The following is a 13,335-nucleotide window of genomic DNA, read 5'->3' as shown; positions in this document are numbered from 1 at the left end:
TCTTCTAAGCTCTCATCTTCTTTTTGTATCATTTTAAAAACCTCGTCCTTGTGATTAGTAGGCATACAATAATCCAAATACCTATCCAAAAATGTCTGTTTCATTTCATCCCAAGTCCTAATGGATTGAGTGAGTAACCCCATGAACCATTTCAAGGCTTGATCCTTCAGTGTTGAAAGGAACAATTTGAGTTTCTGGGAGTCATCCAGGTAGTCATAAGTTCGACATACCACTTCAAACTCAAATAAGAATGTTTCAGGGTCCTCAGTCCTTAACCCATGGAAGTTAGGGAGGACAGATGGTGATATGTTTTTCATGGTGGCTCGGGAATCCTCATTAACAATGGGAAATCCAAATGAATTATCCCCATCTCTATTTCCTCCTCCAAGGGGACCTCTTCCTCCATTATTGTTATTGTTGTTTCCTCCTCCTCCTCTACCTCTACCTCTACCACCTCCTTCTTCTTCTGCCATGATGATTCTCCTAGGGATTTCAAAATCTTCTGGTTCCTCTACAAAAGGTGAATGAGAAGAGATTTCTCCTTCTTCTTCAGATGATTCCAATTCCTCAATTACAATTGGTCTTCCTGTAGGAGAAAGAGAAGAGTCTCTTCCTGGTTCAAATTCAATAGAAGGTGTAGGAGAGTCAACTCTTGGCTCTTGAATTCCAGGAATTCTAGGACTAGGAGTTTCGGTTGGAGATAAGGGGGGTGTCTCTTGTCTATCCCTTGAAGCAGATGGACTTGTAAAAATTGAACTTCGAGCTCTAGCTAAAAACCTTCCTCTAGAATCTCTAGCTCTATGCATGTCATTTTTTATTATTTTTTCTTCAAGTCAAGTTAATAGTTCTTTTTCTGATCTTCCAGTTCACTCTAGGTGCAAGAAGAGAGCATACTCAAGAAACTACCAAATCAATAACTTTCTCTTTTCTGATCCTCCAGATCACCTTGCAGTGCAAGAGGAGAGCATACTTTGATAGGTTATCAACTTCCTTCCTTGAAATTTTTATGTTTCTTTTTTCTAAGAATATGGCTACTTAATTTCACTTCCCCGGCAACGGCGCCAAAATGTTTAGTCAATTTAGTGTTCCTAAATTGATGTCATTAATTGTCAACCCGGGGCTCGTAAGCTGATGAAGTGAAGGTGTACCATATGTACTTAAGCAACCTCTTAGAGCTTTTTGTCGTTTAGGGTGTTGTTTGTGGTTAATTTATCTTCCTAAGATGGAGTGGTGATTTATAAACAGATGAGTGATGGTGTGTGTAAGGTGAGTTCTAGATGAGTGAGAGTGTGTGATTAGTGGTTTCTAACTACTTGCTGAAAAGGAAAAGCTTGAAAGAAATAAATAAATTAAAATGAACTGAAAGCAAAGAACCACTTTCTAATGGCATTAGACACCATTCATGCTGCTGCAAATAAAAGGTAAGAAAATCACTTAAAAGACCAATGATAATGTTTATCTCTTCCTAACTCTCTGCCTCTAACACATAGTACTGTGTAAGACACGATTAGGAAGTAGCTAAAGATAAGTCTAAGAAATGATAAAAATGAGAAAAAATCTACTTTAAAGACTAGTTATAATGTTTTGCTCTTTCTAACTCTCTGCCTCTAACACATAGTACTGTGTAAAGCACGATTAGAAAGTAGTTAAAGATTAGTCTAAAAAGTACCCAAAGCCAGCTGCAAGTTATTAGTATTCTAATCTCTAAAAGATAGACAATTTATAATAAAGAGACCATTCATATGTTAGCAGACAGATTTGAGAAATAAAACTAAAAATCAGCTATGAAAATAAAGTAAAGGCAGCAACTTTGAATCTGTCAACTGAAACTACCACTAGATGTAAAGCAAATACACAAACACACAAGCAATCCCGGGTTAAAAACCTGCAAAAGAACAATGCTGATTAGCTTAAAATAAAGGCTGGAAATGAAATAACATGAAAGTAAATTACGCTGTATATGTGTCAAGAAAAGGAAATGCTGAATGGAAATAAGGAAATGTTGAACATAAAATACTATACAAGGCTAACATGAATAGGGGCCCTCCATTCATATAACCCAAAGAAGACTCAAGGTATTGAAAACTTCAGAACAGCACTGCTTCTATTACTCCATGTGCAGAAAATTACAGTCAAGAGTGCTAGAACAGCACTATCAAAACAGAGTCTTGGAATGCACTAAAATTATAACAAGTTCATAAAACACAGCAACTAAAAAGTAAAAATAAGCGTATGCAAACGCTAGTTTTTATAGGCATCTGAAAGATGGCCTAATGCGTACAGCTAAAACTGAAAAATAAACTAACTGTCATGCGTAATTAAGGTTCAATAACACGTCATAAGCCTGCGTGGATGAGCTGGAGGTTCTGGTCGTTATGGGCATTGAATCCAGAGTTGGATTATGTCCCCCACAACCTGCGTAACACAGACAAATCACCGTTTGAACTAACGTAACCCAACAGCTTACGTATCACCGTTAAGTTGCCTTTGTTGACCGTAACTTGACCCTCGTTGACCGGAGGTACAGATGACGTGGATGGCTGAACAAATAGCACAGGAACCTCGAGCACCTTGATTCCTAAGTACCCATGTGGCTGGTTTGGCAAAATGACACGTGGAACCTTGAGATTAACAAAAAGGCTGCGGGATCATCAGATGGCTGCGGAATCAGCAGATGGCTGCGGAATCAGCAGATGGCTGCAGAATGCCTGTAAATATGTCAAAATCTAAACAAAACAGTCACACATTAGCAAAATTCCTTAATCATGCTTAAAGTCATATAATGTAATGATCTGGGTTGGTTTGCAAGGAAAATGAGGCAAAAGTGAGAGATGAATGAGGGAAAACTGTAGGTAATGGTGGATAATCAAGTGTAAAGTAGAGGCTCTACACCAGGCCCTTGTGTCTTTATGCCATCCTCGATTGAGCCTTAGGTGGTTTTGGCTGGAATTTAAAGCTAGCTTAGGAATTCTATGATCATCTATGTTGTTGAGCTTGTGCTTGTACAACAGAAACCTAATCATAGCTAGGCTCTCAATAGGGGAAAGACCTGCTTCTATAAGGAGAATAGGATAGGGTGTATTACTTTTAATTTTCAGGTTATAAGTTATAAAACGCTTCTGGATTTGCTCAATCTTTCTCCATGATTCTCTGGAGATGCTGCAACCCCAAACCTCACAGCCATATAAGATAACAGGAGTGACTAAAGTTTCAAAGAGGAACTTCTTTTTATCCCACATTACGAGGTTTGTTGTTTTACAATTATTTTCAAGACCAAAATAAGCTTTCCACCCCCCATTAATCCTTTTCTCAATGCTATGGTTCCAGTTAAGCTTGTGATGGATATCAATTCCTAGGTACTTGTAAGAATACACTTCCTCCAAGTTATTATTGTCATACATAAAATTAGCGTAAGTGTCCTTCTTGGATTTGATAATCATAACTTTTGTTTTGTCAGTGTTAACAGTCATACCCATGGTAGAGCAGAAATCCTTAAGAAGCTTGAGTTGCTTATCAAGATCAGAAGGGCACCTTGCCAAAAGAACAATATCGTGAGCATAGAGAAGAAGGATAACGACTATCCCAGTTAAGATCGTGACATCACATCTTGCTTCCTCTAAATAGCCTTCGAGCTTATCGATGTAAATGCCAAATAGGGTAGGGGAGAGGGGACAACCTTGTTTAACTCTGATGTTACACTTAATATCTTTCGACCACCCCTCATTGCTCTTTAGCTTGGCAATTACGTTCTCGTATAACCTTATAGCAGCAACTCTCAACTCAAGAGGAACCTTTAGCTCTTCTAACCTATTCCAAAGGTTGTATCTAGGAACCGTATCGAAAGCCTTTCTAAAGTCCACAAAGCAACAAAATAAATTGGATTTATCATTACGACATTCCTCCGCAATGATCCTAAGTGTAACAAGGTGGTTTGTTGTTGAGTGATGCCTTCTGAAACCTGCTTGGCCTTTAGCCCGCTTACCTTCACTTTCAAGCCATATGATTAACTTCTTTTCCAGAATACTACCATACAACTTGGCTAAGAGAGGGCTGATCATAGTTGTCCGATAATTAGAGGGGTTATTTGTATCCCCACTTTTAAAAATAGGGATAATGAGGCTCTCAGTCCAAGGTTTAGGGAACCCTTGCTTGACTGCTTGATTGAAAAGCTTGTGGATGTGGGGGATGAGGACAGGACCTCCAATTTTTAAGATTTCCGCCTGGTAACCTTCAATGTCCTTAGCTTTCCCTTTAGTGAGGCGATTAACCCCAAACTTAATGTCTTCTAAAGAGAAAACTTCTTTTGTTGTGAGCAGGGTTTCCAAATTAGCTATGACATTTGGAGATTCATAAAGCTTATTAAGATAAGAATTCCAATCGTGAAGAGCAATTTTATTATTATCCTTAGTCTTCCTAGTCAGAATCTGCCTCCAAAATTTCTTAGGAGCTACCTTAGAGAGGTGTAAGAGGTTCTCCTATCTTTGACGAATGTACTGCCTCTTTTTCCTTTTAGTTAGGGCTTTGTATATTTTTATCTTGTCCATTTTAAGAGAATCATCAACAGCTTCCTTAATTGCTCTCCTCGCACTTTTACAATCTTTGTCATACCATGGATTGGTTTTGCTATTTCTTTTATTATTTGAGACTTCAATTGAGAACTTGTTAGTAGAATATGAGAGGGTTGTAGTAAAATTATGATAGAGGACTTCTATGTTGTCTATACTAGATAAAGGAAGCAAATTAGTTTTTAATTCATTTAGAAAGAGATCCTTTTTATTTCTATCAAATATTAAGTTCTTTTGGCTGTAAGTATTATTTTCTATGGGAATTCTATGCATGACAAAATTGAGAGTTATAAGTAAAGGCCTATGATCAGAGTCAGGTTCGTGGTCGTTTAAGATGTCAAAATTTACCATTTCGTTGTATAATGGGAGATCGGAAATAATGTAGTATACCACGCTGCTACCAAGTCCATGGATGCACGTCATCTTGCTAGAATTGGGCCACTTCTTTAGACCGTTGCAAATTATGAGATCCTGAGCACTACAGAGCTTGACTAGCTCTGACCCAAACAAATTTTCCCCGAGGTCTTCAGAGCTCCTTTTGTACCTACTAGCCAGGGTAGGGTCTTCGTCTAACCAAAGAGGAGTAGGGTTGGAATGATTGCTTAGAATAGTAGCTTGGTTGTTTGAAGTTCGAGCATTAAAGTCACCTATTAAAAGGATATTACCGTCATTCCTTAGGCTAGAAATATCATTCTCTAAACCATTGTAAGGGTTAGTTTTATCTAGATTCTTCTTTTTATAGAAGTTAGAATTGATGGGGGGGAAATAACATATTGCTATGTAGGACTTTTTATTATTAATGTCTCTGATCTCTATCCAACTATATTGGTTGTAAGGGTTGTTTTTATAAATCCTAACATGGGGGGAGATGTTCTTCTTAATGTAACAAGCTATTCCCCCAATGCCTCTACGGGAGGATCGCTTGTTCCACATAGACCATAGCGTAAAGCCATCTATGTTAGGGACCTTAGATTCTTCGTGCTCCCAAGTTTCAACAAGCAAAATAATATCAACATCATTTGAAATCCAACTTAGCTTGGGGCCTTTGTTCCATGGGAAGCCCCGACAGTTCCAAGAAAGGATCTGAAGCATGTTTAATTGCTATTGATTACTATCTTTTTGGTTTCTATCTCGAATAAAGGCTTTTCTATTTCTGATTATTGCCCATTTTCCTTCCTTTCTAGCTTCTTTTACCTTTTGAACCTCCTTTCTTAATTCTACTTGATCTTCTGTAATGAGATCTTCATTTATGAATATTCCCATTCCTTTTAGACTTGAGGTTTTACTAAGTATGTCGTGCTTATGATCAGTAGAGCTCACCTTTATGCGGATTAGTCTTCCTTTATTCTCGGTTAACTTCCCCAACCTTGTTGCTTCTGTGAGACACACTGTTTCAATTTGTAATCTATTATGTAATTCTGTCTGGACTAAGGCTAAAGTATCCTCATCTTCTTCCTCTTTTAAACCGAAGATTATAAGGTTCAAGGCCCTTTTGTTACGTTCGTGGTCTAATTCTATTAATTTTTTCATTTCATATTTAATTGGTTTAATATCTAACTTATCTACCGCATTATTTAGGGTGAGGCGGCTATTAAATTTTTCTTCTAATTCTTTAATCATGTATTTCATTTTAAGACCCTCTAAAGTATCAGCGTCTCCTTGCTGGAATGGTTGGTTAGTATCTTGGTTTTGTTTTTCTATAACCTTCAATCTAGTCTCCATTGCCTCCATTTTATTCTCCAGTAGTTCTATTTTATTTTCTATTTGTTTTTGGATCGTGTCTTTAAGAGATGCAAACCCTGTACTTCTTTAGACCGTTGCAAATTATGAGATCCTGAGCACTACAGAGCTTGACTAGCTCTGACCCAAACAAATTTTCCCCGAGGTCTTCAGAGCTCCTTTTGTACCTACTAGCCAGGGTAGGGTCTTCGTCTAACCAAAGAGGATTAGGGTTGGAATGATTGCTTAGAATAATAGCTTGGTTGTTTGAAGTTCGAGCATTAAAGTCACCTATTAAAAGGATATTACCGTCATTCCTTAGGCTAGAAATATCATTCTCTAAACCATTGTAAGGGTTAGTTTTATCTAGATTCTTCTTTTTATAGAAGTTAGAATTGATGGGGGGGGAAATAACATATTGCTATGTGGGAATTTTTATTATTAATGTCTCTGATCTCTAATCAAACTATATTGGTTGTAAGGGTCGTTTTTATAAATCCTAACATGGGGGGAGATGTTCTTCTTAATGCTGACGATATTGTTCTTTTGGCAAGGTGCCCTTCTGATCTTGATAAGCAACTCAAGCTTCTTAAGGATTTCTGCTCTACCATGGGTATGATTGTTAACACTGACAAAACAAAAGTTATGATTATCAAATCCAAGAAGGACACTTACGCTAATTTTATGTATGACAATAATAACTTGGAGGAAGTGTATTCTTACAAGTACCTAGGAATTGATATCCATCACAAGCTTAACTGGAACCATAGCATTGAGAAAAGGATTAATTGGGGGTGGAAAGCTTATTTTGGTCTTGAAAATAATTGTAAAACAACAAACCTCGTAATGTGGGATAAAAAGAAGTTCCTCTTTGAAACTTTAGTCACTCCTGTTATCTTATATGGCTGTGAGGTTTGGGGTTGCAGCATCTCCAGAGAATAATGGAGAAAGATTGAGCAAATCCAAAAGCGTTTTATAACTTATAACTTGAAAATTAAAAGTAATACACCCTATCCTATTCTCCTTATAGAAGCAGGTTTTTCCCCTATTGAGAGCCTAGCTATGCTTAGGTTTTTGTTGTACAAGCACAAGCTCAACAACATAGACGATCATAGACTTCCTAAGCTAGCTTTAAATTCCAGCCAAAACCACCTAAGGCTCAATCGAGGATGGCATAAAGACACAAGGGCCTGGTTAAACTATTGGGAGATCAACGAGAATGATGCATTGCAAAACATAAGTAACATTAAAGATATTGTTACTTCTAAGTTCAAAGAAAAATTGTGGTGTGAGAAAGATTTAGCGTCCAAAAGAAAATTAAGTTATTATAAGAAGGTCATCAACTCCACCCTTGAAGATCAAAAGTATCTCTCTATTTTAACTAGCTCAAAGAAGAAAATTAATATAACAAAGATTAGAACGAATTCTCATGAGCTCCATAGTGAAACAGGTCGTTGGGCAGTTCCTAAAACGCCATGGATGGAAAGGATCTGCCATATTTGTGAGAATAGGAGCATCGAGGATGAAAACCACTTCCTCTTAGAGTGCCCTGCGTACAACCACATTAGATCTCAATTTCACAATCTTTGTTACAATACTGACCTTCCTAGCCTTTTACAATGTCAAAATTATAGTGAGCTCAGGAGGCTTCTCTCCAAGCTTTTTGAGCATAGGAATAAAATCTTAAATCAAAATAAATAATTTGTTTATTTAGGTCCGATAGATCATTGTTTGGTCTCAGCGGATGTTAACCACCATCATCATCATCATCATATATAAATTTTAATTTTAAAATTTATAATTTATAATATAATTTTTATAATTTGAATATTTATAAATTTTATTTATTTATTTTTTTCAATTGCTTTGAATCTTTTTTTATTTTATTTTTTTTATTTTAATTTTTTTATTTAATTTGTTTTCATAATTATTTAACTTTTTTTTCAATGATGTTTTTGTTTTTTATTTTTTATTTTTAACTTAATATTTTTTTTAGTTTTTTTATTTTATTTTTTATTTTTTTATATTTGATTTATTTATTTTTTAATTTTTATTTTTTTATTTGGTTTTTATTTTATTTTACTCTTCTTCTTTTTTTAATTTTATATTGTATGGTTAATTTTTTTTTACATTTTATAGTTTTTTTTACATCATTTCTATATTTTTTTATATTTGATTTCTTTTTTTCATGTTTTCTTATGTTTTATTACTTGTTATTATTTTTTATTTTTTATTTTTTTCAATATTTGAGTTTTTGTTTTCTTTTGTATTTTTGTGTTTTTTTAATTGTTTTTTTTCAATATTTGAATTTTTTCATTTCTATATATTTTTTACATTTGATTTTTTTTGTCATGTTTTTATGTTTTATTACTTTTGTTATTTTTTTAATTTTTCAATATTTGAATTTTTGTTTATATATATATATATATATATATATATATATATATATATATATATATATATATTGTAGGGCCCGTGTCGATGCTTGTCTAGAAACCTGATCCCATTATTTGTAATTTGATAGTTGATTTTAAATTTTTCGTTATAATGAATCAAATCTGCCCCACAATGTATTGATTTCATGGTTGGTTTTTAAGTTTTCATTACAATGGGTTGAGCTCACCTACACTACATGTCAATTTGATAGTTGATTTTAAAAAAAAAAATGCAATGTATCAAGTTGTCTTAGGCTAAGATTTTAAAATCGTTATACATTTAGCATTTAAAAAAAAAATACTCTTAGTATAATAACTCTTTCATTCAAGTGTTCATTTTTAATGTTTTTTTAGTTATAAAATTTTTCCATAATGTCATGCTTGAAATATTTTGAAAACTTAATATTGTTTTCTAGTCATAACCTTTGATTTTAATTCCATGCTTGAAAAATTGTCAGGATTTTAATGTTTTTCTAAGTCGTGATATTTTATCTTTAATGCTATGGTTTAAAATAGTTATAAGTATTTTTTCTTAGCACCATGCTTGAAAATTGTTGGAATTTTAAGGTTTTTCAAAGAAGTGATATTTTAAATTTAATGTCATGCTTAAAAATTGTTGGAATATTAAGGCTTTTCAAAGACGAAATATTTTATCTTTAATATCATGCTTGAAAGTTGTTGGAAATTTAAAGTTTTTCAGAGTCATGATATTTTATTTTTAACGTCATTATTAAAAAATGTTGAAATGAAAAAAAAGGTGTATTTTGACATCAACACTTTTCGATTTCAAGGTGTTTTTTGCACCAAACAAAATGGATTTTATTGTTTTTTACTGTTATTTAAAAAAAAATATTGAAAATTTACTCTAAAAAAAAATGATGATGCAGAATCAACACTTTTTATTTTTGGGTTGTTTTTCCATGCCTTTTTGGGATTTTTGGGCCCGAGTACCCATTTTGAGGTAATAGTTCCTGTTTGATCGATAACTATGTTCTTTACCTTGGCAGCTCAGAATGGTTGGAAAATCCATCAAATGGATGTAAAAACTGCTTTCTTGAATGGAGATCTGAAAGAAAATGTTTTTATGTCCCAATTAGAAGGATTTGTTGTGAAGGGCCAAGAACACAAGGTATCCATGCTAGTGCAATCCTTATATGGCCTCAAGCAAGCACTGTGAGCCTGGTATGAAAGTTAACTGAGCATCTTTTGAAACTCAACTTCAAACATTATGATCTTAATGATGTAACTTTGTTTGTCAAGAAAGTTGGCAAAACAATTGTATATCTTGTGGTGTACATAGATGATCTTTTGATGACATGGAACAATGAGAGCTAAATTGCATCCATAAAGAAGGCATTGAGGAAAGTTTTTGAAATGACGGACTTGGACTGTATTCACTATTATCTTGGTGTTGAAGTAACTCAACATTCGAAGTTTATATTCCTCTCTCAGAAGAAGTACATTGGAGATATGTTGAACAAGTTTGGCATGGCTGAGTGCAATCCTTTGACTAATCTAATGGAACAAAACTTGAATCTCATATCCATTGAAGGAAAATAATTTGAGGATGCAACAAAGTATAGACAGCTTATAGGAAGTCTCAACTAACTGACTACTACCAGACCAAACATCTCATTTGTTGTTGGAATTCTCTCCAATTTTATGAAAAATCCTTGTGAGAGACATTGGTCTACCGCAAATAGTGTTTTAAAGTACCTAAAGGGAGCTTAAGAATTTGGACTCAAGTATACACAGGTGGGCGACTTCAGCTTGATTGGATACTTTGATTCAGACTTCGATGGAGATAAAGAAACTGGGGTATCTACTTCAGGTTATGCTATGAGGCTTGGATCCAGATTTATCTCCTAGAGTTCATGCAAACAATCAGTTCCATTAGATTCCACAACAGAGGCAAAATATGTGGCAACGACTAAAGCAACAAATGAAATTGTGTGGCTTAGGAAAATTCTGGAAGATTTGTAGGTGAAACAAGTGTATTCAACTCCACTCATTATTTACACACTTGTGCAATAATGTTAGCCAAGAACCCAAAGTTCCATGATCGAACGAAACACATCAATACAAAATACCAACTGATTCGACATCATGTTGAGGCCAAGATAATTTGTCTACACCATTGTTCCACAAATGACCAGATTGTAGACATCTTCATCAAAGTGCTTGGAAGAGAAAAGTTTGAAAGATTCAGAATGATGCTTGGACTCACCAACATCCCTTCAGATTAAGGGGGAATGTTGACACCTAATCATTGGGATTGGGTGAATATATATAAAATAATGTAAATAAAAAATAAGGAGAATAGGAATAAGAAGAGACATTGGGAGGTGAAGCCCAAGAACAACCTAAATGAAAAATCACAATTCACATTGTGGATTTACCTCCTGGCCTGACACACCTCTTTTTCAAACTCTCTAAACATGAAAAATAAGTCAATTTACGCCTTCGTTGGACTCATAAAACTATTAAAAAATGTTGGACTCGTCCAACATGACAAAACCAAACAACTCCTTCATAGGGTTTTTCAAAAATACTCAGAAGGATTCATCCGAAGGATGAACTTATAGATCAAGCATATGTTATCCTACTCAAGCTTGTCAAAAATAAAGTGGTGTTGGCTAGAAATGGTTAGGAAATTGAGAAAATAGGGCATCAAACCTATTAATGGCAGTGAGTAACTCTTGAAGATGACACTCTTTCACTTCATCTCTGTGACTTCTCTAGGATTGGGGAATTTTCTTGCCTCTCTATCGATCACAAATTAATGAAAGCATTCATGATGCATCTTTCAGTCAATCTTTCCAAATCCATATCAATGTCACTAATATGTTCAAGAGAAAGTCCACCCTCAGTTGATATCTGTTACAATACCCTTAATTCTTACTTCATTTTTGTCACCTTGAGCCGTCTCTTAATCATCAACATTTTGTCTCAAATATTGATACTCGTTTCATGTCGTTGATGGGGGATACATCAAGGCCCTCCTGTGACGGATCACTTCCTATCGACATCAGCACATTATCCAGGAAGTTGACTTATAAACTCCCTTCAGTGCCTTGGAGCTTGCATACCTCAATGGCAAGTTTCCTTGCTTTCTATGGCAGGTTCTCATCATTGGCCTTTGACCATAAGGTTTTGTGTGGTGTTCGACTTCAACTCATTTATTTGCACTGCATAGATTGCATTGTAGTACCTTGAGGGCCATTATCATTATTGGTGGTTACTCTCACATATATTAACAAATTACATAATTGGTCAGTAATTAGATGGTTTCTACCATGTTTGACTCCAACTCATTTATTCACATGGTTAGACTCGTACTATCGAGTGACAAGGTAGAAGACCCTAGATCTAGTTTCATCCATCCGGGTTGTGACTTCAGGATTCATACAAGATTGCAAAGTATGATCTCTATTATCATTCAGAAAACTATCCAAGCATGGATCCACAATCTGTCATCAACGAATGTAATTTTGATTATTGCACATGTAAATTGGCTTATATGTTGAGTATGGGTATGCCTGTCTCAGTGATGATATAATGATGATTATGTATTGTAACAGTTGATGACATCGACCAAACTTTTCTTGATTCAAACTTGTCACATGGTAAATCACTTCAGTGCTCAGCCACTGCTTTTGACTTTGTACTTTAGGAGGAAATATGTTATAGGTATTTTTGTCACATCCAATCAAATGGCCTGAAAACTGGATCAATCAACATCCATTGACACTTTGCATTCATCCCCTGCAAAGCCAAGCACATCCTCTCTCCAAAATTTCTAAAATTTTTTGGTAAACTAGCTCAAAATCCTAATTTTTGGCCCCATCGCACTTTCCCTTCATGCAACCTGCACTATTGTGAGTTGTACACATAGAAACTTCACTAACCAATGCATGTTGTCTTTGCTGCAAGTGTGATGGCCTGTATAATTCAGTAAAAATAAAAAATAATTTCAAATCTTCTCTTTCCAGAGGCCTTCTCGAGTGGTTATAACTATTTACCTTTAGATCAAGATCTGGAACTCCTATACTTAAGGTATTATATCTTATCCCTAGAGCTTATCCTACCTCATATGTGGATCTAAGTCCTAGATTCGTAAATCCCAAACCACTTCATTTACCCTATAAATTTACTGCCTCCCATGGAATCTGGGTTGGCTTTTAGAGTCTCTTAGTTATGCCTTCATGTTGTTGCTTTGTGCTTAGGGATCCATTATCCATCCATGCACTTGAGACATCTACAAGGTCAAGACTTATAAAGGATTGTAACTTCTCCTACATTCATTAATACAAAAAGTGCTTTGTTTTCCTATACGTATGTCTCATTCGTCCATATATATTACAATGCCTTCTTGACTCATTGTTTAGAGATGTTAGTACATGCTATTTTTATGTTGTATTTCTCTTACGTGTTTCAGTTGTTTTACAGGTTCCATTTATAACACTTGGAGTTAGAGTTGAAGCATACAAGCAAGGAGAAGAGGAGAACTTGGGTTACACTTCAGGTAGGTCTTTCCTCCATGTTCTAATTTCTCTAAGGAAATCATAAGCATTTTTGTCTATGTTGTTTCTAGATCCAACCACTAGATATAGGGA

Source organism: Pinus tabuliformis, chromosome 9, assembly GCF_031772625.1.
Source record: "Pinus tabuliformis cultivar Carrire ecotype Pingquan chromosome 9, CPIR1, whole genome shotgun sequence".
Classification (NCBI taxonomy): Eukaryota; Viridiplantae; Streptophyta; class Pinopsida; order Pinales; family Pinaceae; genus Pinus; species Pinus tabuliformis.
This window is presented reverse-complemented; position numbering follows the sequence as displayed.